Source organism: Danio rerio, chromosome 6 (assembly GCF_049306965.1).
Source record: "Danio rerio strain Tuebingen ecotype United States chromosome 6, GRCz12tu, whole genome shotgun sequence".
In the NCBI taxonomy this organism is placed as follows: Eukaryota; Metazoa; Chordata; class Actinopteri; order Cypriniformes; family Danionidae; genus Danio; species Danio rerio.
This window is the reverse complement of record NC_133181.1, coordinates 1,490,504-1,509,081: the sequence shown is the minus strand read 5'-3', so window position 1 is coordinate 1,509,081 and position 18,578 is coordinate 1,490,504. Positions and strand designations below refer to the sequence as shown.

Genomic DNA, 18,578 nt, shown 5'->3' with positions numbered 1-18,578 from the left:
AGTTTGTGTGTGTGCATGTGTGTGTATGAGAGAGAGAGAGAGAGAAAGAAAGCGACAGAGATAAAGAGTGTGTGCATGTGCATCCATGAATGTGTGTGTGCGAGTGAGAGAGAGACTTAAAGACAGAAAAGAGTGCATTGTGTGCGTGTGTGTGTGTGTGTGTGTGTGAGAGAGAGAGAGACTGTAGTGTGGAGGTGGCAGGTATGATTAAAACCGCTGTGATTTATGGGAAGGTGGACTGGAGTCGTCAGGCTTCACGCTCTGATGCCCTGCACACATAAACTCATCTCAGAGCACACACACACACACACACACACACACACACACACACACACACACACACACACACACACTCTTCTACATTCAGATCTCAGCATAATGAAACACAATCTAACAATATGTGGCATCCCATAATACACCTCTCTCTCCCTCTCTCTCTCTCTCTCTCTTATACACACACAGGCGAGTGGTCATGTGGTAACACAGAGTCTGTAAACATGAATAAATGCATGAACAGATAAACTATTACAGAATACAACAATACAATAAACAAACACTGTAAAATAATCTGAGCTGCTTAATTTTTCTAACATACGTGGCATTAGAACAGCCAGCTGAAGCTTGAATGAATGTAAAAATAATGTTGAAACATGCTTCATTTCTTTTATGCTATCATAACTTATGAATCAAACATATATATTTAGATATTTTTATAATAAATAAACAATGTACGTATTTTATTGTCTAATAAATTAATAATTGTATATAATTATTATTAAATATTATTAATTATTAAATATATAACTATTATTAAATGTAATATATTTATAGTCATACATTTATGCATTTTTATTTAAATCTATCAGTCTTTTTATTTATTTTTTCTATTTATTTAATTATTTTAATGATTTATCAAAATGTAAAAGCTGATATCATTCTGAACTTTACCAAAAAAAATGTAAAAAGTATTTCTCTAACATAGGGCTGCTATGCACACAGGGGTAGTTCCAAATGCAGGTGTATTATGAGAATGGTCAGACAAGGGTCGGGTCGAAAACCAGCATAAACAGTGTAGTGGACAATCCAGAAGCGTAATCCAAAAACAGGTTCAGGGCAGGCAGCAAAGAGTCAAAAACATGATACACAGACTAAGGCATGGGCGTTGCTAGGCCTATTTCAGGGGGGCTGTAACCCCCCCATATTTCTACTCAGCCACCTTTAAACTTTTGCGATTAGCTCAAAAACTGTACACTAAATTATCTCCTCTGTCCCCTTTAAATTTGATAAGAAAACTGCGGCAGAATTTAGCTTCTCCCTGTCTTTTGTTTTTCATTTGATCAGCAAACCACAGCTGTGGACAGCGAGAGAACGAGAGGTGTGTGTTTATTGATAAATTGTTATAATATCTGCTTATTTGCAGTTCTTTGATTCACATCTGTAGTCCGCTTCATTTGGTCTGGATCAAGGGTAATAAATGATACATTGTTGCATCTTCTGCCGTCTTTGGGTCGTTTTCACTCCACACTGCTGGCTTTGGTCCGAACCAGTTGAAACGAACCAAAATGCAGTCATCTGACAAAATCCACATCTCTCATTGGCCAGATGTTGTTGAACATATTTCCTAAACTGCTTATTGATTGGTCAGAATTCACGTGCGGGAAAATGCCAGTGATCTCCCGCAGGTAAACAAAACCTTTTACTCTGGAGGGGCGACTGCGCTGGCTGATTGTATCCCTGCTTTAAACAAACTATACATTACGAGAATGAAGCGCGGCCGCGGCTGGAAAACGCATCTGTTTAATGCATCGCTCATCACTTCAGGAGGAGACGTGAAATAATTTAGCTAAACTGCGACATGCTCATCTTGCGGAAATATTACCAATAATCCATCAGGTAATGTTTTCCTCTCTCTCGCTCTCTGTTGGTAAAGCGCTGTCAACAAATATTTTTCCTCCATATCCCATAATGCACAGCGCATCGGCCTACGGCAGCTGAATTAGTCCAAAACGCGCAGTACTTTTTGCCGTTGGACCTGTTCTAGTACGGATCATATTCTCACCACAAATGAACTGCTCCAGGGTTCGTTTGAAAGCGTACTGAGAGCACCTCTTCAAGCAGGTCTCGGTACGGTTATTTGGTCCGCTTTTGGTGCGCACTCGAGTACGATTGCTGCATTCTCACCTGCCCAAACGAACCGCACCAAAAGGGGAAACGAACTCTAGTGCGATTCAATCGAACTAAATAAGGCAGGTGTGAAAGCACCCATATAACCTTTGTATCACCTGTATCCCAATGTCACGGAGGAGCAGTCGGGTTCACCTCATCAGCACAGCTGTTTCCTCCAGCAAAAAAATGTAACTCTTAACGAACATTTCGCTATTTTAACTTCAAATGAACTGCCAATATTAATTAATTAATTAGTGACATGACTAATGACCTCCAACTCACACCACCTTAATAGTCTCTTGAACACCTTGATTAGTTGGATCAGCTGTGTTTGATTAGGGTTGGACCAAAACTGTCCCAACCCTAATCAAATCCCAACACAGGGAGAACATGCAAACAATGGACTGACTTTATGTGACAGTGGAAAGACAAAAGTAATAAATTAGTCAATTTGCAATCAACTAATTTGTATAGGGTAGTAAAGTCGTATAAATAAAATAAAATAATTAAAATCAAAGAAAAATATATTTAAAAATATTTTATTAAAACATTTATTATTAATATTATAGTAATATATTCATTGCTGGTTGCTTTATTGCAATGTGTTACATGGTATAGAAAACCCCTATAATGATGATCATTATAATAATAAAGTATGATTATTATTATTATTATTATTATTGAATTTCTATATTCACACACAGAATATTCTTTCTATGTTCATTTATTTATTTGTTTGTGTGGAATGAATGTCAATAAGTCATGATTTATTATTGTTATAATAAAAAAAATAATTATTATTATTTTTATTATTAATATAATAATTATTATTAATAATAGTATTATTATTATTATTATTATTATAGATGTTGTTATTATTATTATTAATTGTGATGATAATGAAACTAATGATTATATAATACCTATAATAATTTGTAATGTTGCTATTATTATTATTATTATTTTGCACGTTAGCTAATAATAATAAAAATAATAACAACATTAATATATTTTGTATTACAAATTATTATAAGTATTATATAATTAGAAAAGTCATCAACATCATCATTAATAACATCTGTATCAATAATAATAATAATTATTATTATTATATTAATAATAATAACCTATGTGTATTAAAAAATATTATAGATATTATATAATCATAACGGTCATCATTATCATTAATATCAGTAGTAGTAGTGTTAATAATAATAATAATAATAATAATAATAATAATAAACAAATTTAAATGTTTAAATATTATTTTAATAATAGATCAATGTAAAAAAAATATGTAATTAAAAAGAAAACATAACATCTAAACACAACATTTTTCCTGACTCTGTGCAGAAGATGATTATACTCCAGCGTGCGTTTTCTTTTCTGAGGTGTTGTTGTGTATCTGATCAGGTGAACTCCTCAGAGGCTCAGGTGCCTCATATGAACCTGCCACACTCTCTCTCTCACACACACACACACACACACTGCATATTTCAGCAGAGAAATGACACTCGGCACAGAGATAATTAAATTTCCACTCATCCCAGCCACCTTTCCAGCCTTTATGGAGATTAATTACGTTCACCGTACACATAAACACACACACTTGCATTCTTTCATAAACGCGCGCGCACACACGGTGATAGCAGCCATTACACTTGACTGGCTCCATGACCACAACACAAAGAGCCTCGTCTCTCTGATTCTTATCACACATGTTACTTATTCATTAATTTCAGGAGTTTATCAAGCATAAAGCTCACTGAGAGACTAACAGCACTGGGCCACAGATAAGAGACATTGTACCTTCAGGTGATATTTAGACACAGACCGCAGCTTCATCGCGTGTACTGAGAATATTAATAACCTCAAACACTGAACATGAAAAAAATAAAAGCAGACGCAATGTCTTCAACAATGTGGGACGGCTGGATTAAACACACACACACACACACACACACACACACACATGCTTTTTACTGTTCAATAATTTCATCCACAAAGGGTTAGAGAGACTAGTCAATGATGTTAACCACACTGAAATGCTGGGTGTAACATGGAAAAATCCGACTGCAGGGTTCTTTCATTAATTTTCCTTCAGCTTAGTCTCTATTTCAGAGGCCGCCACAGCAGAATGAACCACCAACTAATCCAGCATATGTTTTACGTAGCAGATGCCTTTCCAGTTGCAACCTAATAATGGGAAACACCCAAACAATCATTCTCACACACACACACACAAACACACAGTTTAGTTCCTCCAATTCCCCTATAGCGCATGTGTTTGGATTGTGGGGGAAACCGGAGCACCCGTAGGAAACCCATGCCAACATGGGGAAAACATGCAAACTCCACACAGAAACGCCAACTGACCAAGCCGAGACTCAAACCAGCAACCTTCTTGCTGTGAGACTACAGTGCTAACCGCTGAGCCAACGTGTCACCCTGCTGGGTTAATTTTTCAAATTAAAAATTCATTCATTCATTTATTTTTTCAACTTAGTCCCTTTATTAATCTGGAGTTGAAACAGGGGAATGAACCGCCAACTTATCCAGCATATGTACACAGCCGATGCCCTTCTAGCTTCAACCCATCACTAAGAAACATCCATACACGCATACACTACGGACAATTTAGGCCATGTCCACACTTGTATTTTTGTCTCCGTTTTGCCCTTCCGTCCACACTGAGACGCGTGTTTAGGAAACAAAAACGTATCTTTTTGAAAACGCTCTCTAAAGTGGATAAATTTGAAAACGCTGTTTTCGTGTCGTAGTGTAGACTGTGAAAACGGAGTCTTTCGAAAACGATGACGCGTTTTTTGTCATGTGACAGTCATGTTACTAATTCGTTTACTTTAATTTCGTTGTGATTATGAGTTTAGTGATGTTGTCCTTAATGTGAGGGTAAGCAGCGTCATCAGCAGGATACTGTTCTTTAAAGCGGTCCAGTATATCGGCGTATTTGTTTTGGCACGTCTCCCAGTCTACATTTTCACTCTTTTGCAACTTTGTATTCCATGTGTTACTCGGCGCAGCTACTCCACTTCATTGTCAGTCCATTTAAAAAAAAGCTCTGTGCTTTTCCTTGACATTTTACCGCAACGTTTCAAAGAGAAAGAGAAAGAAAATAAACGTCAGGCGGAAATGACGCATGCCGAAGCGTCTTACGTTTCACGCATGCGCAGTACAGGGTGAAAGCATTTGTAGTCGTTTCAGTGTGGATGACAAAGTTTTGGAAAACTAAATAGATACGACAGTGTGGACGTGAAGCGTTATTAGAGGAAAACTCCGTTTTCAAATTTATGCAGATTAGTGTCATGGCCTTAGCCTACCCAATTTCCCTATAGCGCATGTGTTTGGGCTGTGGAGGAAACTGGAGCCCCCGAAGGAAACCCACGCAAACACGGGGAGAACATGCAAACTCCACACAGAAATGCCAGCTGACCCAGCCGGGGCTCAAATTGAAATTATTAATAGGACCAAATTTAACCCAATGTTTAAGTTGGTCCAAATTTTACCCAATTTGGGTTTAATAACCCAGCATTTCTTGGAGTGCAGTGCTGGGAGATTAATCAAAATGCATTAAAGTTGATTAAAGGATTAGTTCAGATAATAAAATTCTGTTTTAAAGATGCTGATTACTCTTCTAAAAGCAGGCGTCCCCAACCATTGTTTCTACCAGGCCAGAAGAACTCAAATTTACACAATATGAGATCCCACTATATTATGAGTTTCCCCTTGAATAAACAATATCCATATCTGCACATGTCGCACACCGGACACCCACCTCCACTACTAAAGTTGTAAACATTTTGTTTTCAACGAGAGTACTATAATAAGTTAGGTTGGTAACAAAGGCGAGGATCCAAATGCAAAATAGGAACAGACAGGAGCATAAAGGTAATTCAGAGAGTAATCATTATAAACAGGCAACTGGTCAGGACAGGCGGCAAAACAACATATTAAACAAAACAAACGTCAAAAACATGGTAGGACAAGAACAAGGAAACGCTTCATAGAGCTCACTTACAGGACACAAGACTCAGCAAAGTGTGCGTGAATGTGAGGTGTATAAACAGTCCATGCAATCAGTCAATACAAGCTTCAGCTGTCTGTTTGCAATCAAAAGGGATCTGGGACAGGTGTGTAAGTGAGGTGCATGATGGGAACTGTAGTGCAGTTAAATCGTGTTTTCAGGCAAAACTGCGGTGATCATAACATGTACGAACAAGGTTCGAACACCTGCACCGCAATCGCCAACCATGTGCGTTGCTTAAAAGCCAGGATAGGGTTGCACAATGGACCCTTTTCACAATTCCGTTTTTCTCAGTAGCAGAAGGTGTCGTAGCTGGGTAAACTTGAAGTGCAGAGAATGGGAGAGTTCGACAAATATTTTTACAACCCTATTTGCTGAAATAATGAAATAAAACTACTTATTTAAAATGAGCTGAAACAACATAATTCTTGATATTTCATAGGGACAACTTAATTTTTTTAAGTTAAACCCACATAAATTTGTTGAAAGTGTTAACTAAATCAATTTATGTTGGAACAACAAGTGGTATATTCATTTTTTGTAATTTGACGCAAAGATGATATAATAGATTCATATATGCATATAATTGCGCATCCATTGTTTTGAAAATCTTCAGATTTCAGATTATGACCATTAAACACGTCATAACAGTCTTGTGAAAAGGATTCATACATCAATTTAGGATCGATATTTCAATGTGTGCTTCTGTAATAGTTGGATTTTTCTGACCAGGAGCCACGGTCATTGTAGATTTATACCATGATGGAGCAAAAAGTTTATCATTTACATCTGTTTTTAAGGCCTGTGACAGTCTGAGCATGTCAAGACAGTTAAAACGCACAAGAAATAGTATCTGAACCTGTTCATCAAAAAAGTCAACAGTAAGAACAAGCCATAATAGAGTTCTACGTTAATTCTAACTGTTGATTTGAATGTATTAAGTAAGTATACTAATGAGACTGTATTGCATTATTAGGCATTGACTAAGGAATTAACACCACCTAAGATTAATAATTGGGCCTGAAAGGGCATTTAATTAAACAGAGTTCAATGTTGTATGACGTAGTAACGTGTAAATGTTAAGGTTTGAAAAGAAATCACCTACAAATTCTTCAAGGATTCCTTTCTGTGGTAAACCAACACTATTTTAGTGGTTTAGTTGCATTAGAGGGTGCTTTCACACCTACACTTTTGTTTCGGAACGTGTCTCCTTTGCCCAGTTAGCGCGGTTTGTTTAGCATATGTGAACAGGGCAATCGCGCTCTGTTCCGCGCCAAAGTAATCGCTCCGAGACCGCTTGAATGAGGTGGTCTCGGCTTGATTGAAACGAACCCTAGAGCGGTTCGATTGCAGTGAGAAAGCGATCCGATCGGAGCGCGGTTATATCACAGTGTTTTATGGATTTGTAATAGGCATACGGCTATATGAAGAGAGAATTATGAGTATGGCGGGAAGTTTCGCGAGTCTCCGGATGCCCGCAAACGAGTGATGATCTCCCGGTAATCTCACCTCTCCTTTTCGGTCCTCAAATAGGCATCGTCGCGCACCCTTCTCTCCCCTCCACACCGCATCTCTCCTCAGACACGTCACGCGCGCACCCTGTCAATCACCACCAAACCACCACATTCTCCTGACAGCTGAGCGGGACGCTGCAAAATAAACCCGGACACTCTGACCAATGTGAGGAGAGTTTACTCGCACGTGACTTGTTTTAGCTCTTTTGGTCCGATTAGAAGCTTTGCAGTGTGAAAGCGAACCGCTCCAAGAGCAAAGAGCAACAATGTAACAATTGTAATCTCTGTTTCGGAACAACTGAATCGATTCACAGGTGTGAACGCACCCAGAGTTTATTTTCAGCTCTATGTTCACCTAACGGCACCTACTGGAGATAAAGATCAGTGAAGATACTAAAAGCCTCATCTGATTGGTCAGATTTAGATAAATATGCTCTACATAATATTAACTTAATTTACTGCAATATGGATATTGCATATACTATAATCATTATAATAGTCATTTTTATATATAAAACTCTCCTCTGAACACTCATGAATCAATCCAACACACTTTCGTCCAGAGATTTCCTCTCCTACTGCTTACATACACACACACACACACACACACACACAGAGAGAGCATAAGAAGAGCAGCACTTGTACTCCCGACACACACACGACAGCTGGATCTTTTATCTCCAGCAGAAAAACTCTCCAGACTGAAGGTAAAACATCACACCAGAGCACAAAAGAAGCGGCTCCGGCTCGGCTCTGGCAGCCCGCGGGAGAGAGAGAGAGAGCAGAAAGGTAGCAATCAATATTGAAACACAGAAATTAAGCATTTAAATCACTAATTAGGGAGTAGACTGCTCTTCACACCTGTACGGCGTTAAGCTTGCCAGCATCACACATCTGTCTGCGTGCACCTGCCAAACACCTGCCGCCTGCTCAATGCTGCCTGATTACAGCATGCACTCGCTCATTATAACCTCCGTGCACGCAAAAACACTGATCCCGGAGCAGCTGTCGGCAGCAGGACGGCTCCGTTCACGTGTTTGCACTGATCCTGGAGCAGCGGATTCACATGGCTGCCTCTTTTATGCCCCAGTTCCTGCTCTTCACTCGTACAGGCCGGAGCAGACGGATTATGTCCCGGATCACGGCTCGCTCGCTCATGCACTTTTCGCAAAAAATTCCTCCCCGTGCGATTTGCATATGTAATTTGTGAAGCTGAAGGGGTGATAGGGGAGCGCGGCTTTCTTTTCTTCACCTCTCTCCACATCTTTTTTTTTTTTTATCCCTCTCTCCCACCTGTCACCATAAAGCCTCTTTTCTGCACTCTGCATTATGTTGGCAAAAACGCTGCTCTTCAACAAACGTGTGATTGAAGGTAAACTCGGATTCAACGTGACGGCCAACAGCACTGCGCTCGAGAAAACGAGACATTCATCCATCAATGCGTCTGTAGTCTTCAACACACTGTGCGCGTTTATCAAACAACACTATAGAGCGTTCACAATATGAATAATATGATGTCAAAGCATCACTTCTGCTATAGAAAATTAAGAATTCATCACTAATGCATCTTGGAAAAATGTTGGAAACATTGCAACTATTGACTTCCATGATATTTGTTTTTTTTGCTATAGTGTTAAGTGGATACAGATTTCCAAAGTTTTTCTGAATATCTTGTTGTTTTGTGCTTAATAGAAGAAAATAATATATATACTCACCGGCCACTTTATTAGGTACACCTGTCCAACTGATGTTAATGCAGTTTTCTAATCAGCAAATCACATGGCAGCAGCTCAATGCATTTAGGCATGTAGACATGGTCAGGATGATCTGCTTCAGTTCAAAGCGAGCATCAGAATGGGGAAGAAAGGGGATTTAAGTGACTTTGAACGTGGCATGGTTGTTGCTGCCAGATGGGCTGCTCTGAGTATTTCAGAAACTGCTGATCTACTGGGATTTTCACGCACAACCATCTCTAGGGTTTACAGAGAATGCTCCGACAAAGAGAAAATATCCAGTGAGCGGCAGTTCTGTGGGCGCAAATGCCTTGTAGATGAGGCCAGAGGTCAGAGGAGAATGGCCAGACTGGGTCCAGCTGTTAGAAAGGCAACAGTAACTCAAATAAGCACTCGCTACAACCGAGCTCTGCAGAAGAGCATCTCTGAACACACAACACGTCCAACCTTGAGGCGGATGGGCTACAGCAGCAGAAGACCACATCGGGTGCCGCTCCTGTCAGCTAAGAACAGTAAACTGAGGCTACAATTCACACAGGCTCACCAAAACTGGACAATAGAAGATTGGAGAAACGTTGCTGCTCTGATGAGTCTCCATTTCTGCTGACACATTCAGATGCTCGGGTCAGAATTTGGCCTCAACAACATGAAAGCATGGATCATCCTGCCTTGTATCAATGGTTCAGGCTGGTGGTGGTGGTGTAATGGTGTGGGGGGGGGGGGGGGGGTTTCTTGGCACACTTCGGGTCCATTAGTACCAATTGAGCATCAACGCCACAGCCTACCTGAGTATTGCTGCTGACCATGTCCATCCCTTTATGAGCACAGTGTCTCTATCTTCTGAAGGCTACTTCCAGCAGCATAACGCACCATGTCATAAAGCACTAATCAAATGGCCTACAAAGTCACCAGATCTCAATCCAATAGAGCACCTTTGGTAGATTATTACACACCTGATCAATGTTTTGTGACTAGCAGCCATGTAATAATCGGGTAATGTACCTCTTGTTAGTAGTTGTCCTCAAAAAACATGTATTTCAAAAACTTAACCCAGTCAGTGCCAATGGTTTAGTGGTCAGTGCGTCTAATTATGCTCACGGCGACCTGAGTTCGATTCTTGCCTCGAGGTCCTATGCCAATCCTTCCCCTCTCTCTGCTCCCCACATTTTCCTGTCAATACTCTCTACTGTCCTGTCCATTAAAGGTGAAAACAACGAAAAAATAGTTATTAAAAAGGTAACACAAGGTTATGTTTGTCCGTATTTGACCCAAAGTTGGGTTATAACACCTGCCAAAATCATGTCCATCATCAACACTGCTCTAGAACCCATTAGCACCTCTGCTGAATTCTAGAACACTAAAAGTCACCAGTGCTTTAGAACAGAGTTCAAAATTTCCAATAGACACAACACATTGAGGACTTCCCATGCTGTAACATTACACACACACACATGAACTAAAATCATTCATCGAAAACTTGTACTTGAAGTCCGACCGCTGATGTGTGTGTGTGTGTGTGATAGAGCGAGAGAGAGAAAGAGAGAGAGAGAGAGCGAGTGCTGTATAAAAAGCATGTACCGGAGGCTTAGATGAAGTCACCCTCCTCCTCCCACAATCTAATAGGATCATTCTCATTCTGCCGGAGCTGTTCAGCAGTTACCGGATCACCATCTGTGTGTGTGTAAACCTGAGTCATTCGAGAGCTCCGCTCGGCAAGGTACAGCAGCTCCTCTAATGACTCTTAATCTTTTCTTTAATTAAATCGTGCAGCCAACCTGAAAAATCTATCTTAATGCAAATGAGCAGGGCCCTTTTTGGCATTTGCTCACCGTAATGCACTAATAAGGTTAATTTAATAAAAATCTGTTCCAGTTTTTTTACAGATAATTGTATGTTTTCTTGATCTGTTCTGCGCAGTGTGTTTTGCAAGTGTGTGTGTTTGTTCAGGAGCGCCGCAGAGGTGAGCGTAGTGAAGCGCCGCTGCCGATATTTCAGACGGAGGCTTTTTTTTTTATATTACGCAGGTCTCTGTAGAGCTCGTTTGTGCCGACCGGAGAGCCGTAACCTGTGGAAACAGATCTGAAAACCTCCGCTGTCTGCCCGGCTCATTACTGAACACTTTCCCCACAGCGCCTCAGCATTACACCTTATATAAATATGACAAATGCTTTGTTTATTTCATATCATTTTCATGAATAATTTAATGTTATCTTGGCTAAGGTGTGAACTAATATGAAAGCCCTGAATTATTAATTTAATATGCGTTGTAGAAGGTGATGTTTAATCTGTACAGCAAACAAGCGTTGCTCTGTGATTACCCAGCATGCATGGCAGGTCGCTGCTCATTTGTCGCTCGGCCTGGAGGTTTATAATGAGTCTTAAAGTAGAATAGGTTTCGCCATTCCTATACCGATATACAGTTTAGTGCCCAGTGATAGCATAAAAGCAATTGTGGTCAAACAATATGCATTATTTGATGCTGTTGTCATATTTGTGTGTGATAATTTAATCCTTTTTTATATCTGACTGTGATAATTATACTCGTCTCAGTTAGGCTTGTTGTCGCTGATAAATAAATGTAGGTGACAATGTAATGTAATGTAACATGTATTTATATAAGGCATTTATCGTGTATGACTATACACCCAAAGCGCATTACAGTCTTGAGAGGGGGTCTCTCCTCTCCACCAGCAGTGTGCAGCACCCACTTGGATGATGCAACGGCGCCAGTGCACTCACCACACACCAGCTGTAGGTGGAGTGGAGAGACAGTGATAGAGCCAATTCAGTGCATGGGAATGAATGGAGGGTTTAACGTCTCATCCGAAAGACGGCGCTCACTGACAGTATAGTGTCCCCTTTACTATACTGAGGCATTAGAGCGCCCCCTGCTGGCCTCACTAACACCACTTCAATTAGTCACATCCACTGAATCCTTCAATCTATTCATTCAAGACTGCTGATTCATTTAGAAAGAACGCAAATGAATGATCACTGAATCTTTAGTTTAAATGAAAACAAAGTTTCTCAAAGTGGGGGTCGGGACCCCCAGAGGGGTCGCGTGACAATGAAGGGGGGTCGCCTGGTGATTTTTAAAAATCAATTAATTTTTATTAAACCTTAAGACTTACTGTATTTTATCAATAACCTACTGAAGAGAAAAAAATTACTATAGTTACTATAGTAGCTTATAGTTACTAGTTCTATTGGATTGCTACTTCTCAGGTAATTACATTATACTAAAGACACAGCAATACTGTCAGATGCAGCAGGTTTTTTTGTAACACCAGGTTAAACTTTCTAGCCCATTTACAGCACTGACATACATAAAAAAAAACAAAGAATAGACTTGGGTCTATTGGCAACCCGGGCTCATTGTGGAAACGTAGCCCCGCAGACGTTTCTGCCGACCGCGATTTACGTCCCGGGAGGTACGTATTCGAGCGTTTTTTTGTTTCCGCGGATCCGCGAGAGGCCGCTGTGTGCGCTTTTTCACGTCTCGGGCGGGTGCCTCTCGGGAGCGCGCGGCATTTGCGCCCGCGCCGTTCTCGCGCGAAAAGCCGCCGGATCGAAAAAAAAAAAAAAAAAGCAAAAGCCCTCGTCTTCGATTTTGACCGCGTTTTCAGATCCTGCCACTTTCTCGCCCTTATTTTCCGGATTCCGTTTTTCGTCTTACCTGATTTCCGGAACCCGCTGTTCCCCGGACTCGATCCCGGTCGTCGTCCACCGCAGCCGGCTCCGGCTCCTCCTCCGGGGCCTCCGCTCCGCCGACGCAACGCTGTGAGCTAGGCGGACAAACTGATTGCATCAGGAAAGCCCTCCACTTTGAGGCGAGCCGTCGGGTTGCGAGCACGAAGAGGAGGGGCGGAGCGGCGCCACACCGCCCCGCAGCGTTCGCTCGAAAAAATTACCTCCGGCCACGTAAATCGCGGTCTCCAGAAACGTCCGCGGGGTTACGTTTCCAGAATAAGCTTGGGTTGTCTATTGGTGTGTTTGTGCACGTCATTGCATACAAGGTTTCTGTATTTATAACCATTACCTCAGAGAATATTGGGGGTCACGAGTCAATGGCATTGTCATTTTGGGGGTCGCGGGCTGAAAAGTTTGGGAACCCCTGATCTAATCTATAGGGTTTAATTAAGAATAGGTAAAATGAGAATTAAAGTGGAAAAGTAACTGTAACCAACAGTTATAATTTGAAATAATAGACTAACATAAAGACTAACACAGGCTCAAGGCTGTAAAATAATACTCAACACTGTACATATATATTATTTCTATGAAAATGTTTTGATGATGACTTTGTTTGCCAAACAAGCACTTATAATTGTATTTGTACTGTAAAGCTAAAGATTTCTGCTCCAATACGTTTAAAATCATTCAACATAAATCCACAGATTTGGACAAATTCTGCACCGAAATGGTAAAAGAAAGTCAGCAGGATCTGTCTGGCTCTGGATACCTAGCCCTGGGTTGTGTTTAAAGCGTGCAGGGTGTGATAAAGCAGATCTGGACATCAGATCCTGTGAAATGAAGCGCTGTGAAAGAGTCAGAAAGCCTCTGCAGACTCTAGCGTCCTCAGGAGAGTCTTCAGTGCTGCTCTGAAGAGGGAACTAAACTCTGTGTTTTCCCCGAAACGCCCAGGCTCTTCACACTTCCCCTGCCGCTGGGTCTCAGGCCCTTGGGAGACGATGGAGCTTTACACTCTACTCCACTGTTATTTCTGGCAGGTACAGTCTGAGGTCTGGTAGCAGTGTAGTTTTTTAAAAATAATAACTTTAAAAAACTCTATATTTTGGTAAAATACACTGAGTTTAAGCCTGACAGCATGTCCTATTATCATGCAACATGACACGTTTCCAGCAACAAACAAATTGTCTGCACCAAACACGATGCAACACGACAGAAACATTTAAATGCAAGCCATTCACTTAGATCACTGCCAACGAAATTGTAGGTTATTCTCTAATTAACACATATTTAACATTATTAAAAGTGCATAGGCTGAGTGACTGATGTAGTCTGAGTCACAGTTCTGACTTTCGTATTCAATTCGTCTGCTAGTCATTTTATTTTGAAGATCTGAGGGGAACTATCTGCTGCCGCCTTCAGTAATATGGCAATAAATGTCACATATAAACGATATTCAAACTCACATTGGTAGCATTTAACACTGAATAAAGCACATAATAATCTGTACCTGAGGTGATAATTGCCGTAGTAGAATATGCCGTTGTTTTGCAGTCACAGGAGAAGCCACTGTAGTCTTTTTTTCTTCTCTAATAAATGAGTTGCACTTCAGAAGACGAGAATGAATCGCAATGAACATGGTGGCTTTTTAGAGGCGTGAGACGCTCTTCGGTAATGCTGACAGATGCTCAAGACAGTTCTGGACCTAAAAAAATTACATAATAATAATGAAACATTAACCACTATGATGACACACTTTGGCTGAAGCTTTGTACAACAAGCAAATCAACATTTCAGATGTGTTACAGATGTTTTGCCGGAGTCAGATGACATTACTGGATGAATAAACGAGGGCATGTGCATTAGCTCAGGCAACCTGGAAAAATATTGTTTGATGCAAACGTTTAGAAACAAAACTTATGAGACAGTTGCTGCTTAACTTTATTGGTGATTCCAAATACGTAAGCTTGGCAAACAGTTTTGGAGAATTTTATGTTTCCCTATTCAGACAGAACGCCCAAGCATACTGCCCGAGAGTCCTTACAAAAAATGGATGCCGAGTGAAATAACTTGCCTGAAGGGGTTTTGATAGCAACCAAATAGCAATGCAGATCAAGTAAAACACCACATAACATTGTGTTAAAAACTTCAGATAACTGCATATCAATGCAATATTAGCCTCAACGTTAATTTATTTTATTTTTTTCAAGGGAATGTTATACATATATCCTCATTAACGTTACTGTTAATAGCTCTCCTGACTGACTGTCATGTGACTGACTGTAATCTAAACCTGATTGTATCACATCTTATCATTACCAATTCATATCGTTTTAAAACGCGATAAACAAGCTAAAAATACACAAGTTTGATGTACAGCCCATAATCAGAAGATAAAACTTACCGGGACAGTCTTTTTCCTGTCAAGTTTCCTCATTTCAAACATAATCCGTGTTGTAAGGACTTTGTTGTTGTTTAACGTTGCTTATTAAACATCTTTTTTAAAATGCGCTAAACATGCTTACTGTTGCTCGTGTAAACGGTTCACTGCAAAACGCGGGAAACTGAAAATCGGGTACATAAACTCAACATGACTATCAAAAACACACAAGTTTGATTTACAGCCCGTAATCACATGATATAACGTACGTGGACAGTCTTTCCCGTCAAGTTTCCTCGGTGCAAACATATTTCGTGTTGTGGGAGCTTTGTTGTTGATTGGGCGATTCATTTTAAGAATCAATTAGTCAAATTCACTGAAAAGAATTGCTTCAAATGAGCCGTGTGTGTTCGCGTTTTCGAACAACAGTATGAAAGGAAACATTCAACTGCACATATTTGAAAAGCTAGAGCAGTTAATCGATTTCTGCTCAAAGAGAAATAAGTATTAAATGTTAATACTATCTGATAGAAACATGGCCGAAAGGAGCTTTGTTGTTGATTTAGCGATTCACTTTGAGAATCAAATTAGTCAGATTCACTGAAAAGAATCGACTCGAATGAGCCGTGTGTATTCGCGAGTCGAACAGCACTATGAAAGGAAACATTCGACTGCACATATTCGCAGACTGAAAAGCTAAAATTAGAGCAGTTAATCGATTTCTGCTCAAAGTGGAAGAAGTAAATTTAAATGTTAATGCTATCTGATAGAAAAGTAGCCGAAGGGGATTCGCGTTCGTGTGTGTGTGTGTGTTAATTATCGTGTCAGTGTGTTGACCTCAATATCACAGCTCTCTGAAGGTATGTTGAGAGGCATGGAGGAGAACCGCTCATGAACGGATTAAATTAGTCTTTTTAAACAGGCGGGACATATTAGTTTAAGGGCAGAATTACTTTTATACCACAGTAAGTGCAGATTACATGAAAGAGAGAGCTCTGTTCCTAAACCTAATGAGCACCCTACCTAGACAGCAGCCTTGTTTAAATATGAGAAGCCATTTGCACCGTGAATCTGTTCCATTATGTTGACTTTTGCAGCTGTAAAACGGTCTATTATACTGCTTGATATGGCAAAATATTTTGTTATCATGCATTGCTATTGTAATTTATTATCATATTTACCAACACTGATTTGTGGCGCAAGGCAGCATTTAATGATTCAATTGCAAATAGATGAATTACCATGTTAGTAAACATTCAGGATGCGCACGCAGCGAGGTTGCAGAAAAAAAAGGAGCTTTAGCATTTACAAGGGAATGACATCTGATGAGGTACAGAGTTTGTTGTTGTCTTAGAAATAAGTTATATTGATAACATATTATATATTTTATTTAACATTCAGCGCATTATAACAGCTCGTCACCCAGTGATAAGCACAGTTATTCGGCAAAATGAACGTTAAAGTGATTGCCGGATTTCTCTGCTGAATCATCTGTTGATCTGCATCAATCATCACCAATACTGCAGAAGACCAACAGGAACCAGCATAGACCAAGATTCTCAGAGAAATCAGTCAAGTTTGGTGAAGAAAAAGTCATGGTTTGGGGATCATTCAGTATGGGGGCGTGCGAGAGATCTGCAACATCACCAGCCTGAGGTATCAAGACATTAGTGCAGCCCATTACATTACAAACCACAGGAGAGGGACAATTCTCCAGCAGGATAGCGCTCCTCATACTTCAGCCTCCACATCAAAGCTCCTGAAAGCTAAGAAGGTCAAGCTGCTCCAGGATTGGCCAGCCCAGTCACCAGACATCAACATTATTAAGCATATCTGTGGTAAGATGAAGGAGGAGGCGTTGAAGATGAACATAGAGACTCTTGATGAACTCTGGGAGTCCTGCTGAAGGCTTTCTTCTTCATTCCAGATGACTTTATTAATCAGTGATGTGAGTCAGTGCAGAGATGTATGGATGCAGTCCTCCAAGCTCATGATGGAGTCAGACACAATATTCATTCTGTCTCCACTGCAGCAGGACTTTATATTCTATACTGGACATTATTTCTGTTCAGTGATGAGACTTTAGTCTGAGCAGAGTCAGACCGCACTGTCCTCATCAAATCATTAATAATCAAGACATGATCAGATTTTGTTGAGCTCAAATAAGCAAAATCTAGAGGCCTTCACCTTTCATATGAGACACTTCTGACACCAAATCATCAACTAGAAGTCAACTTATTATTAGCTGTTCCTAAAACTTGAATAGGCCACAAGACATTTGTCAGGTTATGTGTATAACCCATTATAGGGTTAAAACAACCCAGCATGTTATTAAGTGTACTCTAGGCAGCTAGTGTGTACGATTACATGAGCTTGGATGTGTCAACGTAGCATGCCTGATTGTAAGAACTCGCAAATGTGATTATTATGGTGTGTGAAGTCATGGTGAGGATTAATGTTGTATTTTTTTCTCTCTCAGGTCTAAAAGCAGCTGTTACCTGGCTCAACCTCTTCAGCGCTGATTAAGGTCGTTTCGGAGGCGGAGCTACAAGCGTACCTGCCACTTTATAGCCCTTTTATAAAGCGCTTTGCCTTAATCTGCCTTCACACGCGCTGGAATTTACACATCCTCACATTACTTGGCTGTCGTCTGACATCAACCTGACTTCCAGAAGGTGTGAGGGGGTGTGTATGTATGTGTGTGTGTCTGTATGTGTGTGTATATATCTCTGTTTGTATCTGTGTGTGTGTATGTCTGTCTATCTGTGTGTGCGTCTGGCTGTACTGTATGTGTGTGTGTGTGTGTGTGTGTGTGTATCTGTGTGTTTGTATAATAGGTAAATCACCGCCCCGTATCCCAGCATGCTCCCTGGTGGCGTGGGGCCTGGCAGCAGGCGTCTCGTGTCAGGCGCGTAGCATGGCAACAGCATGTCACCGCCGCGACGACAACCGCTCTCCTGACGACCGAAAAAGACATCCGTCAATGTCTCGTTGGCGTGTGATTCCTGCGCTGGGATTTGCCGCTTGCGAAGATCCAATCCACAGGTCTAATC

General features: G+C 40.6%; 1 long non-coding RNA gene across 6 annotated transcripts in view; it reads right to left on the bottom strand.

Annotated features, from left to right (window-relative positions):
• The window catches only part of LOC141386154 (uncharacterized), a 263,034-nt gene extending 247,206 nt beyond the window's left edge, over nt 1–15,828 (bottom strand). For all 6 annotated transcript variants that reach the window (XR_012407499.1, XR_012407498.1, XR_012407496.1 and 3 more), the window contains exons 1-2: nt 15,550–15,828; nt 14,656–14,850 (exon numbers count right to left, since the gene is read on the bottom strand). This is a non-coding gene — a long non-coding RNA (uncharacterized lncRNA). The remainder of the gene's footprint in view (nt 1–14,655; nt 14,851–15,549) is intronic.
• Nucleotides 15,829–18,578: the final 2,750 nt, after the last annotated feature.